We start from the raw sequence: 20,083 nt of genomic DNA on the forward strand, positions 1-20,083 counted from the left end.
AATCTAATATACAGTACAAATGAACCTTTCCACAGCTCTCTTTTCTTTTAAAATTTTTCCTCATCAGAGCCACTAATGGCCCTTTGCAGTGTTTTTCTCAATAAACCGAGCATCTGACTATTTATCTGATTGTTTGGCATTTTTCTGTTTCCCACGGTAATGGAAGAAGAGGAAAAAATAAAGTTAGTCTTATATTTGTTTTTTTGGGGGGGTCACTTAATTTAATAAGATGGTGACTTGATAGAAAAGTCTTTCAGATAAACTATTAAAATTTGATCTAGAACAGCTGGAAAAACCACTTTTTTTTCTTACATTCATTATTGAATTTTATCTACGATGTTTATATTACTGTATTATAATTTTTTTTCATTTATAAGTGTATGGTAGTATATAGACTTTTCCCTGCTAGCATGTTCAATTCTTGCCAATAGTATTAACTACAGGTAATAAAATTGTTAGCCATTTCAAAATTTCTATCACCAAAGTCAGAGGAGGAAAGCTCTCTACGCTTGCAAATGTTATTTCACATGCAATCAAAAAATAAATGTGGTTTTAAAGGAGCAACATAATGTGTCTTTGGGAATGTGTATATATTTTCTATTTGTTTTATCTTAACCCTCAAAATGAATAAATCTCTGGTAGTCAACTTGCTTCAAAGCAACTTAACCTTAATTTTAAGACCATACTAAAAATATTATCTGCACACCCTTCCCTAATCAAGTTTGAAAGAGACAGATGGGTCTGCTTCTTCCTTGCACTGTGTTTATAGTTACAATCTACATTTGCTCACATAACACATTAAAAAAATCAGCTGCAGAACTGACACCAGAGAAAGCGATTCCAAATTCTAAATATATACTCTAAATTCAAAAAGGCAATAGTACCATGTATAAATTCCCTTTTGATAATGCCTAAAATTCATTTTAGCAAAAGCAATAAATGAGAAGAAACCTATTTGTGAAAGGACAAAAATCCTGGAGGTCATTCTTATAGAAGCCGCTCAAGTAGCCCTTGAGAAAATTCCTTGCAGCTTAGTTCCCTTCTTCTTGCCACCTATCCTTTCTAATCTCTCTGAAGGTTTGAATTACCCACTAAAATACTCGATAGACCATAGTGTTAGGATATGATGAGATTTCATATGTAATTTCATAGACAGTGTTAAGCTATTCCAAATATTCACTGCTTCTCTTTGAGAGAAGACTATTTTCTTGCCTCACTGACATCAGACTTGGCCATAGGAATTGACATGGTTAATAGAATGAACACAAGTGACTTCTGTCAGTTGCAGAGGGTAGCTTTTATGGCTATCCTGTCTTCCACACTGACGTCTTTCTCCTATGCCAAGATCAGCAACGTCCCAATAGATGCTGCTCTGACAGCCCAGGTCCCTTTGAAGTAGAGTCCTCCAACCTGCAATGGACACATGATGAGAAGGAGAAATGAGCCTTTGAGGTGTGAAACCAATGAGGTGGGGTCTTCTGTTACCTCAGCACAACCTCGCCCATTCCTAACACATTTGACAAGAAGTCATACACCAGAATGAAGGGAAGCGCTTTAACCTACAAGGCACAAGGGAAAAACAAACAAACAAACAAACAAACTAGTAAAGCAGGATTATTATTAGGATTAGAGAAAAATAACATAAGTAAACTACCTAGCATGCATCTAATGATATATAAAATTATTAAGGGGTTAAGAAGTCATGCTTGGATGACTACTGAGTATGTGCAGGAAGAAACAGGTAAAACCATTAATCTGTTGGTGAGTATCAACAGTACAGTAATACTTAAATTTCATCCTCAGAAAAATCTCTAGTGGGCAATATATCTGGAGGCAGAAGTCATGAATATACAGAATCAGAAAGATAGGAATTCAGTGTCTAACCCTACATCTCCCTAACTTTTCAGCTTTGAGAATTTCAACTTAAGCTATAATTCCTTATCTATAAAAGCTGAATACGGAACTTACTTCATTGGGTTATTGTGAAGACCACAGAAAGAATATTAAGGGTATAATATAGGATGTGGCATTCAATGGTTGCTCAATCAATGCAAATATTATTTCTATATACTTAATTTACACTTTCCTTTGTAATGAAGGGAATGCTAAATCATACGAAGTTATCCAGGGTATAAAGCTATGGTGGCCTGTGATGGGTTAAGGAGTACTGGTTTCAGGCTTTAGATTCTTATTTGGGACAGAGGATTTTTTCAAAGGTTCTCAAAAGAAAAAGAAAGTTTTAACTTTAGGGCCAAAGAAATCTAGAAGGCTATTTTCAAGAGATGATGTGTCAGGAGATAAGGGTTAGCAAGACATCCCGAGAAGACTCTAGCAGGAGTACTGGAAGGGAATGGACTTCTTTGTGCCTGATCTTAGCTCCTAAGAGTGTGAGATTCAAGAGGAGGAAAAAGAGAAAGGAGTTTGTATGAGATAAACACAATCTAACAACCTAATACTGTGTATTGCTATAGCCATACTGCATAAAAAATATAACTGCTTGAAAATGCTTACCCATTCTGGTTCCTTTTTAGACAAGACAGCAGCCAGGTCTCATGGGCACCCGAAAAATTGTAAAGTTTCTAAGATTCTGGATCACCTGGGAGTTCCCCTCGTGGCTCAGTGGTTAACAAATCTGACTGGGGACCATGAGGTTGCGGGTTTGGTCCCTGGCCTTGCTCAGCGGATTGGGGATCTGGTGTTGCCATGAGCTGTGGGGTAGGTCACAGACGCAGCTTGGATCTTGTGTTGCTGTGGCTGTGGTGTAGGCTGGCAGCTGTAGCTCCGATTAGACCCCTAGCCTGGGAACCTCCATATGGTGTGGGAGCGGCCCAAGAAATGGTAAAAAGACAAAAAAAAAAAAAAGATTCTGGATCACGTGAACAGAGTTACATCTGTGTTCCCTTAAACAGTATTCCTGAAAACTTTCATTTCTAACTTGGAGGTGGAGGGACAAAGTAAGTTTCTGCCACGGGCAGGTTATGGTTTCAGCTCATCACTTTTACTCATCATTTATACCTGGCTTTTGACATTCAATCACATACAACAGAACAAAATCCTTGGACCTCAAACATTTTGATGCAACATTAGTTTGATGGCTCTAACTCCAAGGTTTAAAAAATGAACACCCTTCCCCCAAATTATTTAATCATTATATAGGCTAGAATTTATTCTCCTGCCTTTCCTGTAGCTATTTGCCATCCCAAAAACTTCCCTTCGACAAAATAAGGTGTTTCACGGAAAAGTACATCTTTGTGCACTTTATGTGTCACTGGTCAGTTGCTGACTTGTTTTTATGTCCTTTGCCTTCTCCAGCCAGGATGCATGAGCCTATCAGTAGCCTCTTCAGTGATGTTCTCAAGGAAGAGTTTCAGCCAACATATTCAAGTGCATTCAGATGGACCAGGAATGGGTCTGTACCTGAGCAACCACCCATTACAGCCACCTTTCTTATACCATGGTAACCACTCACGCTTTCTAATGATTCCAACTGCTGATACTATGTTTCATTCAACTTAAAGGACATTATAGCAGAGGACAACTTTAGTCATACGGCCAATCAGTGAAGTATTGCCAAACTAAGAAATGATAGTTATACATGCAGAAGATGTCTACTCTGGGTTCCAGGCCAAAAAATATGGAGAAAGGAACACTGAAACAAAGATCAAAAAAAAAAAACAAAAAACCTCTTTGAATTGCGTTATGGTAGGAAATGAACCTTGAATGCATCAGCCTAAGCTCCCACTTTCTGAATAATAGACTGCTAGGTTTAGCATCTGCAGATAATTTATGCTTCCTCTTGTAGTAGGAGGTTGGGCTTAGGGCAGAGACATTCAATCACCATACAACAGAAGTTTCTACAGGTCAACTTGATGGGGTTAATCATCTAGGTGTAGTTGATCAAGGGTTAAAATATTTAAACCACGAAGTAGACTTGGCTTTCTAGCAAAGGCTGCTCCAGTTTTAAAATGCATGTTAGATACATTTTGATAAAAATTAAGTAGCTGGTTCAAAAATAGAGTGGGACAGGTAAATGATGAAAGCGTTCTTCCTTTGTTAAGGTGGGCTGAGTTGGGGGGGTAGTTTCATTAAGAGTTTGTAGAGAAGGAAGATAGATTTTAGATACAGTTGCTATGCATGTGAAACACAAATAGAGATGGACAGAGGGGTCTTAAGGAGTGTCCCTGCATTCCAAGAATTTATTTATTATTTTTAGCTGTCAAAGTATGGTTCTTTGACTCAATATTAAGGCATGTTTCAAAGAAAAAGAAAACAAAACAAAAGAAAAAGAAAAAAAAAGCCCACTTAGTTTTATGCAGGTATATGTGGCCCCTGTAAGCTTTGCTCAAATTATTTTTCATTTAGAGCTTCTAGACAGAGTTTATCTCCCTTGGAAGTACGTTCTTCCTCCTTTCCCTTCCCCTCTTCTCTGCTGATCTCAGCAAATACTTATTGTGCACTTACTGTGCACCAGGTAATATTTTATCATACTTAGGATATACTGGTGAACAAAAACTCTTACTTTCAGTAGAGTTTACATTCTAGTTGAAGGGAGGAGAGAAACAAAACTAAAAGTCTTACTTAATTGTAAGGTAATAGTTTACTTTCTCACTTGATTCCTTGAATCCAGAGGACGGTTGTGTGTGTGTTTTAATCCCAATGGCACACAGTAGGCCTTCATCAAGTATTCACCTAATGACTGAATGTACAATTCTGAGTAATGACAATGTTGAGGCAAAGACTTCTTAAAAGAGATTATTTGAGCCTTTATTCCTCAGTACTAATTTATGAACTAGCACAGTAATTAGAGCAGTTGCGTAGCAGTTTCCAATTTTATAGATCTAATTTTGGAAAGTTTTATAATTGAAACATTGAGTTGTCAAACACATCCAATTTCAATGATCACAATACTTCTTTGTAGTCAATGTCCTTGAATTCTATAAACTGTTTTCAGTGAAGAATCTTCTTTTCTTGCTTGGTTTCTAAAGCACCCAACAAAATAAAGCTCTATTCTTAATAGGACTTAAATTCTGATATAATGTAAGACTCAGTAGGGCTTTAAATTTAGAATGTTCATGAAGCTTTGCATTTTAATATTCAGAATAACTCTTAAATGGTCTTAACACTTGCTTAGATATTTATATTTAGAATCCCTATAATCGCTGTTTCTTAGAATTTACTTTTTGTAAAATCTCCTTGAAATACAGATAAGCTCCTGAAAATTTTGCCTTTAAATATCCTTGTTAAAATTATCTGTGTTTGAGAATGAAGATGGTACAGTGCCCAGTTTGGGGATGTGAACATGGTTTGTGATCATAATGGACTTGTGAGAATGATAAGAATCAAACTCGTGGCTTGGTCATATCCTTTGTGGAATCTCCATTGTTTACGTGGCTCAGGCTATCCTAGGAAGCCCCCCTGTTCTTTAGCTTCTGTCCACTAGAGGGTGAGTGGGAGAGAAGGAAAAAAAAAAAAAATCAAGAGAGTTTAACAAGTCTGCTGAACAGTTTGATGATGGAAATTTTTTGGAGGATCAATTTAGGATTTCTTTATTCATATTCATCTTGCTTCTTATTGCCATGGATACATAAGTTGATTTTTATGAATTCAGCATTTATAAGTGGCATGTTACAAGACGGCAGTATATTATACTGTCTATTTTTACAACTTGAAAAATAAATGCTGTCCAGATAACTTAAAGCAGCTTTGTGAACACATACTAGGTTTTCTCAGGGAAAACAACTTCTGGACATGCAACACCGTAGTTTTTTTTTTTTTTTTTTTGCTTCAGATTTTAGACCTCCAGTAAACATTTTTGAATTGGGTTCCATGAGTGTGAGAAAATATATTAGGTTCTTGGACTCTCATTATACTGATGATGCCACAATAAGCTGATCTGTTGATGTATCTGGAATGATATACTTAGGAAATGAAAATAGCAAATGTCACATGACTGTCAAGGACTGCTAATTGTAGCATTTTTCATAGCCCTTCTTAAAGCTAGAAGCAGCTATCTAGGCACTCTGGATTGAAGACATTAGGAAGGTGGTACATGTTTCTCCAAACACTGACTGTCTATTGCGATGTTTCAAATCTTATCATTACACCTTCATTCCATAAGCATGACCAGATGAGAGCAAGATAGGGCCAGGAGGTGGAATATCAGGGATACTGGGAGACAGACATCTATGTGTATATATATATATATATATATGCACACATGTCTGCACCTGCAGCATGAGAAAGTTCCTGGGGGAGGGATCGAACCCAAAGCCACAGCTATAACCAGAGCCACAGCAGTGACAACACCGGATCCCCAACCTGCTGAACCATGAGGGAACTCCAGACAAGCCTATATTATAAGAAGAAATGGATGCAAACTGTGATTAACTTCAAAATTTAGAATGTGTAGGAAATCCTAAATTTGACTGCATATACTTTTCAAATATAAGTCAGAGTTGCATAAAGGGTGAAGTACAACAAAAAGAAGCAAAGAAGGAAGAAAGGAATGAAGGAAGGAGGGAGAGAGGGAACAGGGAGGGAGGAAAGGAAGGGAGGAAGGAAGGACAAGAGTGTCAATATAATCAGAAATTACTAATTTACATGGGGTAACCGTGTTTCTGTCTCTGGCACCCATACACCTCCATAATCCCACCTCTCCCCAAAAACACACACACACAAACAGACACAGAAACACTGACACCCAATTCCAGACTGGGGGCCAGTTTTTGGCACTGGACTGTTTCTTATTTCTTGTAAAATCTGCCTTTTTTTTTTTATACAACACTTTTAGTTACTGTTTTTCTTTTGTAACCAGACACTCCCACGCAGCACAAGCTCAATTCCAGCCAAACTCTGCCTGTGTGTGTGTGCGCGTGTTTAAATAAAGAAAACAGGTCTTCTAGTTCTGTGTTAGCAAAGTCACCTCTTTTACTACCAGTGGTAATGCTAAACATGTAATAATGCTTTATTGTCATGAGCAGGAATCTGCTTTGCTAATTAAATGCAGCTGTCAGTAATTACTACTTGTCAGTGTAATCTATTTCAGGGAGCTCTACTTTAAATGATAAAAGATGGGCCTGATATTGAGAGGGTGGGATAGGCAAGGTGACTGCTTGCTTCCCCAGATCAGAAACTCACTCTTTCATGATGAATGAGTAACTTTATTGTGAAGCCATCCCAACTAGGTTATTCCCTATTTCTCTGGTGCATGAATGATAGAGTTTGCAATTAAATCATTTTTTTTTTTAATATCTGAAATCTAAATGTCACCCCCTTGGTCACACCAACAAGTATTACGACTCTCAGAGTTAAAAATGCCTTATGATGGTAATCTGTAAGAACAGCATTCATAGTGAAGTCACTATAATCTCTACCAACAAACACTGAGGTCAGTATAAATGTACTTTCTAATTCGTACCAACTGGATTGGACCCAGAGAAGTATTGCTGTGAAAAGTGGATGGGCAGAGGGGGTTATGAACTCTTTCTTGTAGGGATTTTTCACTGATACTCAACCAGGTTTTCTCTCGGGGAATGTTTAGACTTCAGGTTAGGTCTTTGAAATCTGCAAATGAAAAAAAAAAAAAAAAAAGCACGGCATTTGCTCGTAATATTAATTTATCTTAACTGCTTCTGAAAGGAAGCTCAGACTCTTTAAAGCTCTACATCTGCGTGACTAAAAGCAATGTCAAGACAAGGGTAATGGCAGCCTGCTTCGCTCCATGGGCTAGGTGCTGGGCTTGCCACAGATGCTGGCATTGTGTCTAGGGTCTAAGGGGAGCAGACCTTTTGCCCTCACCTCCCCTTCCTTCCCCTGCCATTGAAAATGAATGTGGTAGCCGTGGGGCCAGGAAGCTGGAGTCTCGGGGGGAGATCGGTTGATGGAGTGGTGGAAGGATCAATGGGGGGAAAAGCAGCACAGCAGGGAGTGTAGGGGAGGCCTGGCGCACAAGTGGCTTTACCCTACACAGGCGAAAAGACTTATCGCACCCCTCACAGCATCCTGACTGCTTCATCCTTCTTCTCTCACCATCTGTTTTATATCCCAAACTCCAATGGTCCTCATGTTACTGGATAATTAATTATCTTGTTATAGGTCCCAACAAATTTGGCAGCTACTCTTCTGAATACAGCAGATTATTTAAATGGAATTAATAATTTGGTTGTTCATCCCAGGTGGAAAAAAAAAAAAAAAAAGGTTTCCAGATGGAAAATAATGAGTGAAAGTAGAAGTAGGCAAAAGACAATAACTTGTATTCCTTCCTTTTCCTGGTACTCCTCTGCCTATGGGATGCAAGGTCCAGTGGGAATGGTATAAATTCTCCCTTTATGTGTCACAATGTTAATCCCCTTTATTGAGAAAATGTGTGTTATTCCAGATAGTTCTAAAAAATCAAAATGAAAAAAATTCTAAGTGATCAGCATCTCAAAGAGAACACACTGAATGGCCATGAGCTCCCTCAAAAGTATTCAAGGGAAGTTCCCATTGTGGCTCAGTGGGTTAAGAACCTGACATAGTGTCCATAAGGATGAGGGTTTGATCCCAGGTCTTGTTGAGTGGGTGAAGGATTTGGCGTTGCCTCAAGCTGTGGCATAGGTTGTAGGTGAGGCCTGGATCTGCAATGGCTGTGGTGTAGGCTGGCAGCTGTAGTTCTGATTTGACCCCTAGCCTGGGAACTTCCATATGCCACAGGGTGCACCCCTAAAAAGCAAAAAAAAAAAAATGTATTCAAGGGAAAAAAAACAACTCTGAAATGTTTTGACTTTGAGATTGTATGGATTCCTATAACCTCAACTTCACTGCATCCTTAATACTTTGTCATATGCCAAACTCAGACTTTTGAATCAGCTAATGATGTTCCCGGATTATAGTAGATGCTCAATGCATAGCTGCTAGATGTATGAGTGATGATTTGCGCTGCTGTCATGATATTGTTTCTTGCTACTCACCCCAGCTGGCTGCAGGTGGCAAGTGATACTCGGTGGCAAGCGTTTAGACAGCAAGGACAGAGGCGTAGTTCCCACCTGTGGTCAGGTGATGAAGGAGAATGTGGACCTTGTTTCTGCACATGAGCATCCAAGGTTCCACAGGGCAACTCAGAGATCTCCAGTTCCCGTCTCTGCACTCCACTTCCTCTGATGTCAGAGTCCCTTTTGCCAACCTGGGAAGCTAAGACCTGCTTGGCTCTCTTCGGGAACAACAAAAATTGTCTTTCTCTTCTAGCCTACTTTAAGAACCATTGAGTCCTGGCACAAAGATTGTAACATGTGCAGCTTTCAAAATATCTGCCCGGCCCTGTGTTGGGTCAGGGATTAAGGTACAGGCTCAGGTTCTGATGGAGGTTGCGGGGGGGGGTAGGGAGGGGCACTAACAAATAAAGCAGTAATTCCGTAGACTATGACTTATACTATATATAATGGTGGATCAGAAAGCTAGCCTATCTTGGCTTGGGTGGGGGGGTGGAGGCTGCCAAGGAGAGAAGAAAGAAAGAGAAGTGATGAGGAAGTGAGAGAAGCAGAGAACCCTCTCAGCAGAGGGGCCAGCATGTGCAAAGGCATGAAAGTGTGAAAGAACACAATCTATTCTTTACTTCACCCAACTGCAGGAACCTCCTGTTGAGTGATAGATGAGTCCCAGTCTGGGCCATGGGAAACAGTAAGGTCTTTGAAGGTTGAGCTAGCCTGAACTTTACCCTCAAGGCAAAGGATGCTGTAAGTTATTAAGCAGGGCAATTACATGATCAGGTTTGCACTCAGAAAAGAAATTCCAAAAGCACTGAAGAGGATGGAAACTTGAAGCTAAAAAAGAGGCTAGTAATTCAGGAGAGAAGTTCTGTTGATCTGAACTAAAGCAGTAGCACTGGGGCTGATAGGTAGGTAGATGTTCAAGATTGTCATGTCTTGGTGACAAACTAGAGGAAGAGAAGGAAAAATACAAGATGATTCCAAGTTACCTGTGTTCCTACTATAAAACTCTGTAACTATTTTTTCTGGTTTCTCACTTTTCCTGGATTTCTCTGCACAGATGATGCTACCAGTACAGAAGAGCAAGATAACAGAAAGTATTTGAGAAGAGGAAACATTAAGAAAGTAACAGCATATGAAAATTCACAAGCCCGTGATCTTCTTGTTGGTTAAGTACAGAGTTGGGTGTCTCTTAAAGGATGTATTTGTAATTCAGAAATCCTCCCACCAAATGCTCTCAAGTAACCTTTGACTGTCTAGTCATCTGTTTCAGAGTAAACAGTATATGAGAATAAGATAAATACTTGATTAAGAAAAAATAATTTTGTCTGTAGAAAATCAAGTTATAATAATTATAACTAATATTTATTAAAATTTTATGGTGTACCAGATACTAACTATTGGGACAATAAGCAGTAACGTTCTCCGTTTTCAAACATCGGATCTCAGGATTAAGTTGGGCACCGCAATCTATGTAGGTTTGGGAACAGAGGAATATAACCATACCTGAATAAAACTAAAATGAAAATAAGTACTCTGAGGCGTTACCAATCCCAGTGCTGGCCCTTCACCCCCTCATATTTTATCTGCCCTGTTTTCTGCCTCCACCTCTCCCCTTGTATCCTTCCCGCCTGGAACCCTCAGCTCTCTGCTTTCCAGGTTCTGAGATGCCTAAAGGAAGAAGCTCCAAGTCTGCCCCATTTTACCATGTGCTAAGTACCATGGAGATGAAGGCGACAAGGACACAGTACAGTGCAACCCCTCTCACAATACAGCTCATGAGAGACATGCAGTCAGGTGGCCCAAGGAACAATACCAGGGCCCTTTTTCAGCTCTTCTTGGGAGGAAAGGGCTCTGGGGCTCCTGGTAGAGAGTCTGTTTCTCCACGCTATGGTCCTGGGATAAGGACCCCCTTCTCCCTCAAACAAAACACAACCAACACACAACCAAAAACCCCACATAAAAGACCCCATTCTGAATGCCCTTTGGTCCTATCCTACCTCACTGGGCTCAGAAAAGTGAGGCAGCTAGGAAGTTGAGGTCACAGGCAGCTGGCTCACCAGATGAGGAAATTCCACTAGCAATCTGCTAGTTCCCTACTCCTGTCTATGGAGCATAAGTGCACCTAGTTAGCGGGATTTTGGCACCCAATTCAAATCTATTGAAAAACAGTTCCAATCATTTGCTAAAAATTAATACAGCCGCATTTTTTGCTTTTGTGGCCACTGCACGTATACAGTACGATACGATGAAATAGGAAATTAACCTTTCTTGAAGACAAACCCCTCTTTTGTTACAGGGAGGACACAGGGAAACAGCATGGGTTTCAAGGACCAGAAATCCAGGGATGGTGCTCAGGGGCTAATTGCTACTCAGGGTAAGTGTTGGCCCTGGGCCAGATGGCATGGGCTGAGATCATGGCTCCCAACCCTCTAGCTGGAGGGCATCTCTAGGCCTCGGTAGTTTCCAAATCTGTGAAATGGAAATACTAATGACACGTACCTCACTGAATGTATTGTGGGAGAGAAATGTCTTAAGACTATGATACATAGTAACTGTTAATTAAACCTTAGCTCTAATCACTTATTATTTTTACAAAGATAAAGAGGTAAATAGTATATCCATCAGGACAAAATAACATGGAGGAACCTTATTTTCTAAGCTTTATGTCTGGCAAGTAAAGATAGCCAAGTGGCTATCAGAATTAAAAAAGTTACAGGAAAAAAAAATCTAAGACTAAAACTTAAACTTTTAAGTCAAGGTACTCAAATGTAATCACCACAGTTAGGAAATAGATTTTACTGTAAACCATGAATTCTCCATGGTATAAAAATATAAAAGAGAAAGAAATTTCTGTGCATCCTAATACTTCAAAGTATATAAAGAAAAACATAGTATATAGTTTATCTATAGTATATAAAGATATATATAGTATATAAAGATAAATATGAGTAGTTCAATGCTTTTAGCAAACCTTTTGTTCATTTGTATAAGAGGATGTATGGCCCAAAGAATTCTGTGAAGGTCTACAGCTGGGCCTGGCAAGAAAAAACTGTGAAGGAGCTGTCCAAAAGACTCCTCTCAATTTCTGTCCTTGACACAGGCCTTTAAATCCAGTAACACTTTAATCATGCTTAAGTCTGAAACACATAGTTCTTCTCTTCACATCTTTCCCTCCACAATAAGAGAATCCACAGAACCTATGCTGTGTAACAGAGAACAACAATTCAACATACACATGCGCATACAGACAGATATAGAGAGAATAATGAGCTCATTATCTTTAACCACTGGTGATGATGTTACAGTGATATTAAAGATGATGATAACCACAGCATCAATTACTGCTTCCTGAATCTTCTCTATGCATGATTCTGCATGCTAGGCATTTCACATGTTAGCAAATCTAGATATGTGGAAATCTAGAACCGCTATTTCCATCGCTACATAACAGGTAAGACTACTAAGAATTTTAAAAGGTTAAGTAATTGGTCCAAGATCCCACAGCTAACAAGCTACAAAGCATGGATTCTAACTCAGCCAGCTCTGTCTGACTCCAGAATGCATAATATAATAAATACCTTATTTTATGTTGAGGTGCATGAAGAATTGTGACTTTTTTATTGACTTGATGTAGTGGGGTATGGCAAAGAGCATTCCAGTGACATTTTAATATGTTCCTAAATAGTTCCCCAAACTATACTCAAATAATAAAACAATATTTATGGCAGGAAAGAGTTGGCAGTGTCAAGATTCTGTTAAGGTCAACTATGTCTTATACGCCCCTTTACAAATAAAAGGTACAATTACAAGCAGCTTTTTTTTTTTTTCTGTCAACTTCTAAATTTAAACATTTTAATCAATTTATTGTTTTACTTTCCTTTCCTATCCTCTTCCTTCTATCTCAGGGCACTCAATCTTATAAAGATTTTTATTCTCCGGGGTTTTGCAGATGGTATGTCCTGAGGTCATCGCAACAAAGGAAAAATTCTATATGATATTACATCGCAATGTTAAAACTATGCCACTATAAAGCCATGTAAAGTTTCTGGATTATCAATTTCATGCAGGAGATATTAACTGGATGCCTAGCATATGCCACATGGGTCAGAGCAGAATAAGTCTCATTTCACACCTTCACATGAAACTCTCATTCCTCTGGCAAGTACCATATAGGAACATGTATCACTGACCTCTGTGCAAGAAGTTCACATTATAAGGATATTATGGGAAGCATAAAACATTCAACATCAGAACCTCTGAGCTATTAAAAGTACTTAAAGACGGCATCAGTTCTTAAGTTCCCTAATTTAAAAAAAGTAGCTGAACCTAGGAAAATTATTGAGTCCATTAAAAACTGCATTAAGTTCCAGCACTGTTTCAGCCTTGCTCTAGTTCAGGTTATTTCTGTGCTTCACGCCAATCGCCTTCCTTATGAATTCCTGAAGAATTCACTCTAACTTGAAAATGCTCATAAATCTCAGTTGCTACAGAGCATTTGCTTTACAATTAACTTGGTCCCCACTTGGTTCCCTATTTAAGTTAACTTTAAAAAACAAAAATAAAAACACCTGTTCAAGAACAGTGGCACACAGCACAGTGGCCTGCCTGAGCCTAACTGCCATTTAGTTGCTGTGGGGCTTACACCATTTATTTAGGCTCGCTGAGCCTGACTTTTCTCAAATCCTAAACAAGGATAATAACACCCACTTTACCTACTTATTTTCCCTCTGGGGAGAGCAGGGCAGCTACCATTGAGTTAATACTAGACTGTTCCTTGGACAGTGTCAGGCACATACTAGAGGTTATGATAAGTGTTTCTTAAAAAACTGTTCAAAAAAAGGTTGGTACACATCCAATTTTTAATATCAAACTAGTTGAGGATTTAATAAGTTCCATTCTCCAGATGATGCTGATTTCACAAACTACATGTGCCATGAAGGGGACTCTCTTTCTACTGTTCAAGGTTATTAGACAAAATGTAGATCTATACATAAACATGAAGAATTATATAAAGATGTACTCTATATGTATACATGTGTGCATATATATACATTTAAATATAAGTATGTGTGTGTGCATGTGTGTGTATAAACTTACCCATTTCCCACACACAATCTAGGTAAAATGGTCTAAAGTCAAACCAGCTCTTCAACCATCTCTTAATACTGACAAAGCTTTCTTTCGTAAAATCTTTCAAGACGTTGGAAGATAATCCATTGTACCAAATGTTAAGACATGCTAATGGAACTTGCATATGAGATTTAGAGAGGTTCATTTATCTTGCCTATACATTATGTGGATCTCCAGATATAATCTTTTGCTTCTACTTTTCATAAGTGTTAGCTGCTCTGAAGTGGTTTTGAGTTGGATTAGTGATTTTTAAGTGTAGTTATTAATATCTTTCTTTAATTGCACTCCTGCTGTGAAGGGTAGGATAACATCACAACCCTCAGAAACAAATACTGATTCTAAAGTGAAACAACTTTGTCAACAATCAAATTGAATTCCAGGGGGAAAAAGTTATACTTTTGCTGGTTTTGAAGAATTTGTATTAAATTCACAGAAAAATTAAAATGTAGGATTTTTCTAAATTGTAATAATTTAGGTCATAGTGAAAGTTTAACTAATTATTTTGGTTGTAAGGTCCCCCTCTCCACCAGAAAAGGATAGGACTCAAATGAATATAAATCTGTGGCTTGAATAATCATTTCCTTAACTTGATTTTTCTCTCCTTTCTTTCACCTTTTCTTAAAACAAACTACAGTTTCATTACCAATCGATACCTCCTCACTTAACTGCAATAATCTCAGAATAAAGAAATATTTGAATATTAAAAATAATTTTTTTGTGTCTTTTTAGGGACCCATCCGTGGCATAAGGAGGTTCCCAGGCTAGGAGTCAAATCGGAGCTGTAGCAGCTGGCCTACGACACACCAGATCTGAGCTGCCTCTGAGACCTACACCATAGCTCATGGCAACACCAGATCCTTAACCCACTGAGCGAGGCCAGGGATTGAACCTGCATCCTCATGGATTTGTTTCTGCTGGGCCATGACAGGAACTCGTAAAAAGAAAAATTTTTAAATCATGCAAAAATAAGATATATAAGTGTTCACATAATTTCAATGGCACAATAGTGTTATTGCTCACATTCTATTCCCAGAGTTTTTAGCATCATTTTTATTAAGTGTTCCCTTTATTAAGAGATTGCTTTCTCCTTTTTACTAGGGAAGTTACATTGAGAAGTCAAAGAAAATTCTCAGCTAAAATTTCCATAAGACATTTCCCATTTTCTAACAAATCCTAATAACCATTTTTGCTAACCTCCTCTTTTACATAATATTGCATTGGTAAAGAGATATTACTGTTGCTGAGATTAGAAAAATAAAAAGATGAGAAAAGTAGCATAATATTTGTTGCAGTCTATGAATTCAAGTTTGCTTTCTCAATGCAATGGTAACATTTGCATTTATTCATAAATGAATACTAATGACATATGCAGATCTGGCACTGCGCCATAGAAATCATACACAGAAAGCTAGAGCAGTGCACAGATAGTTCTATTTCTCCAAAGTATTCAGACAAAGAGTGAGAAGATTAAAGTCAACATCAATTCTTTAAAGTTGAGTCATATCTAAATGACACAGTGTGTTAGGAATAATGGTGGGATTTATGGTGAAAGCAAAGTTATGGTGAAAGCAAAGTTGAACATCTTGCATGATTTTTGAGTCAACAACTCTTGATTGACCACCTACTTTGGGTAAAATCCTGTTTCTTTAAGTAAGTCACTGCTCTGCAATTCTTTTTACACAGTGTGGGAGTAACTACCCTGCTTCCACTGAAAATTCTTCCTTGTTATTTAAAATAACACTCAGCCCAGCTTTGCATATTGTGTGAGCTCCTGTGCTCAATAAATACTTTTTGAATGAGTGAAAATTCAGTGAGTAAGAAGGTTATTCATTCAAAAACATCTGTGTATGCCTGCAAAATGGTATGGATAATTATACCAGAATAGTCAACTCACTGTGGGCAGCCCCTTCTCACAAAGTCAAAGAGAGCAACTTCCAGTGTTAAAATGTAAGCATGAGATCTGGCTTAACTTAGAAACCATGATCCTAGTACTTCTGCAAAACTCCACTGAAGAATATGCTCATAATTTCCCATAAAACATGCTTGAGGTATCTATTTGAAATTTTTATTATTTTACTTTATGGATGATGTATCTATATATTTTTAAACAGCCCAGATTAATCTGGAAGAGGCCACAGCAGTTTTCATGCTCACTATTAAGACTCCCTACACTGGAGGTAGTTAAATTTAAGCAACAGTTTCCTTCCTATCATTATATTTCTTACAATGATTTCGTGTGTCTCCATCAATTCACTAGTGAATGACTTCATATTCCTAAAGTAAAGAAGGCTACCCAGCTGCTCATCAAGTCACTTTCAGTAAGGACCATTTGTAAACAGAGGGAGGAAGGTAAGTAGTATTGTTTACATTTCTTTCAAGCTTCACTAGGAGGAACCAGGAAGGCAATTAAAAAAAAAAATCTGCTACAACATAATTGATACCAATAAAAACATTAAAAAATAGTTTAGATATCCAAATTTGTAATCCCTTTTATTATATTCAACTTTTTCTTGGAATTAGAAGCTGAAGATACTTGAAATAAACGGTACTGTGGAAACATTTGTCTAAAGCCCTGAAACATGTCAAAACTACTGAGCAAAAAAGCTTTCAGAAGCACCAGCTTTAAATTACTTCTAGCAAATCAGTTTGGAAAGCAGTACGGGTAAAAAACGCCCACCCAATCTCGTTCCCACCCCAAACTGACCCTGCCTGCTATTTATCCGACTAAGTTTACATAAATCAGACAAGAGTTACAGTGCAATTAAATGTATCCACGAAGTAATATGATATAAAGCACTTTGCAAATATTAAACCTCCCCTTAAGGGATCAATGTTTTCCATGAAGAAGCCGGTGGGGGGGAGGTGGGGGAAGAAAGTGGAGAGAGGAAAGAGAGAGAGCTAAAGAGAGAGACCCACCGGGTGAGTACTGGGGCAACCAGGATGTGAACAGCGGCTCCCTTGGGTGGGCGCCCTGAAGTCCTCCAGGCGGGAAGCCAGAGAGCGGAGTCCAGCAAGAGGAGGTGCTTCCAGGGTTGTGGAGGAGGTTTGCTTGCTGTGCACCTGACAGTGACAGGTAGAAGCATCCACTGGAGGCTGGGAGCTTCCTTCCCTAAAGCAAGGCGGTCGCCCAAGTCCAATAAGCAGAAGTCTCCGCGCTCCAGTCAGAAGCCACAGCGACCGCGCGTACCTCTTAGTAATAACGGTATGACCAACCACTCCATTGCATCTATTTCCTGAGTGCGCGTGTGTCTGTGTGTGTGTTTGTGTGTCCGGATGGGGGGAGGGCTGCGTGAGCTGGGGCTGCCCTGGGGTGGGGACCGGTGCTGCGAGGGGCGGAGGCCGGCTGGGGCGGGGAACGCACCACACCTGCAACTTCCCCGAGCTCCGCCCGCCCTTCTCTTGCCCTCTTCTTGGGCCTCGCAGCCCCTCACTCTCCCAAAGCCGTTTCGCGCGCCCAGCGCCAGCTCCGCAGCCACCCTGAGAAGTGGCCAAGCGAGCCCCCAAACTCTGCCGAACGCAGTTAACGCGTGTTTCCTCTCCCCCTTCAAAGACAGCCCTGAGAGTGGCGCCCACCTCGGGGGAGATGGACAGATACCAACGACTCTCAGTCACCCCCGCCGTTTCCCATCTCGCTCTAGTTTAACCCCGAGTCCCAGAGTAGGTCTCAAAAGTCTCCCCAAGGCAGTGCCCAAGAGAACCGCGCCCCACATAGTGCCCTGGCTGGCAGCACAGGGACGTCTCCCCTCGGCGACCGTCCCCCTGCGATGTTCCCCCAAATCTACGCGGCTTCAGCCCCCTGTGCTCCAGCCCCCTCCCCGGCGCGAGGCGGGCAGCGCGCCCTGCTCACCAACGTCCCCGGCGGCGACAGTGGCGAAGGCGGGAGCCCTGGGCGCGGGGGCCCCCGGCAGGTCGCACCGGGCCCCGGGGCGTCTCCTGCAGTCCCGGTGGCAGTTGGGCCAGTAGTTTCGGACGCCCGGGCTTGGGCTCGGCGGAGAGCGAGTCTGCGTGGATGGGAGCGAGCTAGCGGAGCTGTGCGTGCGCGTGTGAGAGTAAGAGGCGGGCGGGCCTTAGGCGCAGGCGGCGGCGGCGGCGGCGAGGTCCAGGGCGGGGAGCCTCGAGGGGGAGGAGGCCGGCGAGAAGTAGTGGAGTTTAGGGCTCGTTTCCTGCACTTCCCCAGGAGGCTGGAGCCAGGTACGGCAGAGCGCGCTCCCGCGGCGCGGGCAAGGTAGGGGCGACCGCCGGAACCGGAGTCCGCTCAGAGCCGGGGCCCGCAGCTGATCTGCGGGAGGAGGTGAGCATCCTCCTCGCCCCACGCGGGCACCGGCGCGGCCCCGGACTCTGAGCGCCGAACGGAGAGCCTCCTGGGTCCTCGGTGACAGCACCCTGGGCAGCCTGCTTCCTCCTGATCTGCCCAAAAGAGCAACTGTCAGTGAGGCTGGGATCTTGCCTTCCCGGTCTTTGGAGCCGCAGGGGCCAAGCTGTGTGGGCGCCCGAGTCCCTGCGGCTGGTGCTGTCACGGCCGCCGCCCGGCCCCCGGCGGCTGCCTCCCGGAGACGTGCCCAGCTGTGTGCGCGTGTGTGTGTCTAAGCGAATCTCTTCCCCTCCATCACTCCAGCGCGCGGGAGGGCCCGGGTCTCCGGCGACCAGCTGCAGAGTGGCTGCCAGTCCACACCCTCCTGGCTCTCTCCCCACCCACCCCGCCCCTACTCCTCCTCGCCCTCTCCCTCCTCCCCTGCTCCTCCTCCAGCTGCCGCTCCCGTGCTCCCAAAGGCAAGCGGGAAACCGCAGCGAAAAGGGCGGAGGAGAAGGGTGGGGAAGGAAGCGCAGGTGTATCTCCTAAGAATGAGAGCAGGGCGCACACGCCCGAAAGGCTTGCTGCAGGGGGTGGGCAGGGCCTTAGGCGGAAAAGGGGGAGGAGAGAATTTACCCGGAGGCCGAGGTCCTGCGGCTGAGCCACCTCGCGTCCCACCCAGGCACAGGAGCAGCGGGCTAGGAGAGAGATGGGGAGGTCGGGTGGGCGCGCAGAGCTCCCGGGGCAACTCTGGTGGCAGTTTGGGAAACCTTTGGAAGTGATCAGGGTGGCAGAACCCCGGGACATAGAAGTAGGAGGGACTCAGACTCTGAGGTGCTGAGACCAGTCTCTCCGGGGTTAGAGGGGCCTAGACCCAGAGTTTGGGGGACACAGGTGTCCAGGCGCCTGTGTGTGGCTCCAGCACGCCAGGCAGGAGAGGTGGAGGCTGTGAGGGACCGGGAGGCAGTGGTAGCGGCGGTTCTCTGGCTGCTGTGCGCACCCGGAGTCACAGGGGGCGATCACGGCCAAGCTGGGAAGCGGAGAGCAGGGCTTTGCCTTTTTCCAGGTTCCAAATCCCAAACCTCAGAGATGTATTAGCCCTCCCAGTTCAGTCTACGTCACTCCTACCCCTTGTTCCCAGCAAAACAGTGGGGCAGTGGATGGACTCTACGTGCTCTTTGCCCAAAGATCCCACCTGATCTGAGACTGAGGTGTTGTTTCTTCTCTCCTAAGCCCAGTCCCCTCCCTAATTATCCATCCCAATACAACTAAAATTTCCCAGAAAACAAATGTTCTTCATCGATAAAGTTTTTGCCTCTGGGGTTTCTTTATTTTTTAAAAAATTTTCTTTACTTATTTTTGCTCTTGAGATATAATAGGTCTCTTACTAATTCCATAGTCCAAATGCAGTACACAAAACAGTCCTTTAGGCAGGGAATCACAGCGTTATTTCTCAGGGCTGGTCTGTTTTCAAATGGCAGTCATAGAATGCAGAGTGGAGTCAACCTGGGGTCACAGAGAGACTCGGTCCTTCAGAGATCTGTTAGAACATCACTGGCAACAACACTAGAAAGAATTGTACTACCTCTTCCAGTATCCATTCTTTTTTATTATGGTAATTTCACTTTGTTAATTTAAGCAATCTGAAAATGAAAGGTTGGATGCAATTCACAAGGCATGTTATTTATAGATTCTC

The 20,083-nt window shown here is 41.8% G+C and overlaps 1 protein-coding gene across 1 annotated transcript in view; it reads right to left on the reverse strand.

Moving 5' to 3' along the window:
• HS3ST5 (heparan sulfate-glucosamine 3-sulfotransferase 5) overlaps positions 1-18,115 on the reverse strand; it is a 289,009-nt gene extending 270,894 nt beyond the window's left edge. Inside the window, exon 1 of the mRNA XM_047763014.1 lies at positions 17,944-18,115. The gene's annotated coding sequence lies outside the window, so the exon portion shown is untranslated. The remainder of the gene's footprint in view (positions 1-17,943) is intronic.
• Positions 18,116-20,083: the final 1,968 nt, after the last annotated feature.

Source organism: Phacochoerus africanus, chromosome 2, assembly GCF_016906955.1.
Source record: "Phacochoerus africanus isolate WHEZ1 chromosome 2, ROS_Pafr_v1, whole genome shotgun sequence".
Lineage (NCBI taxonomy): Eukaryota > Metazoa > Chordata > Mammalia > Artiodactyla > Suidae > Phacochoerus > Phacochoerus africanus.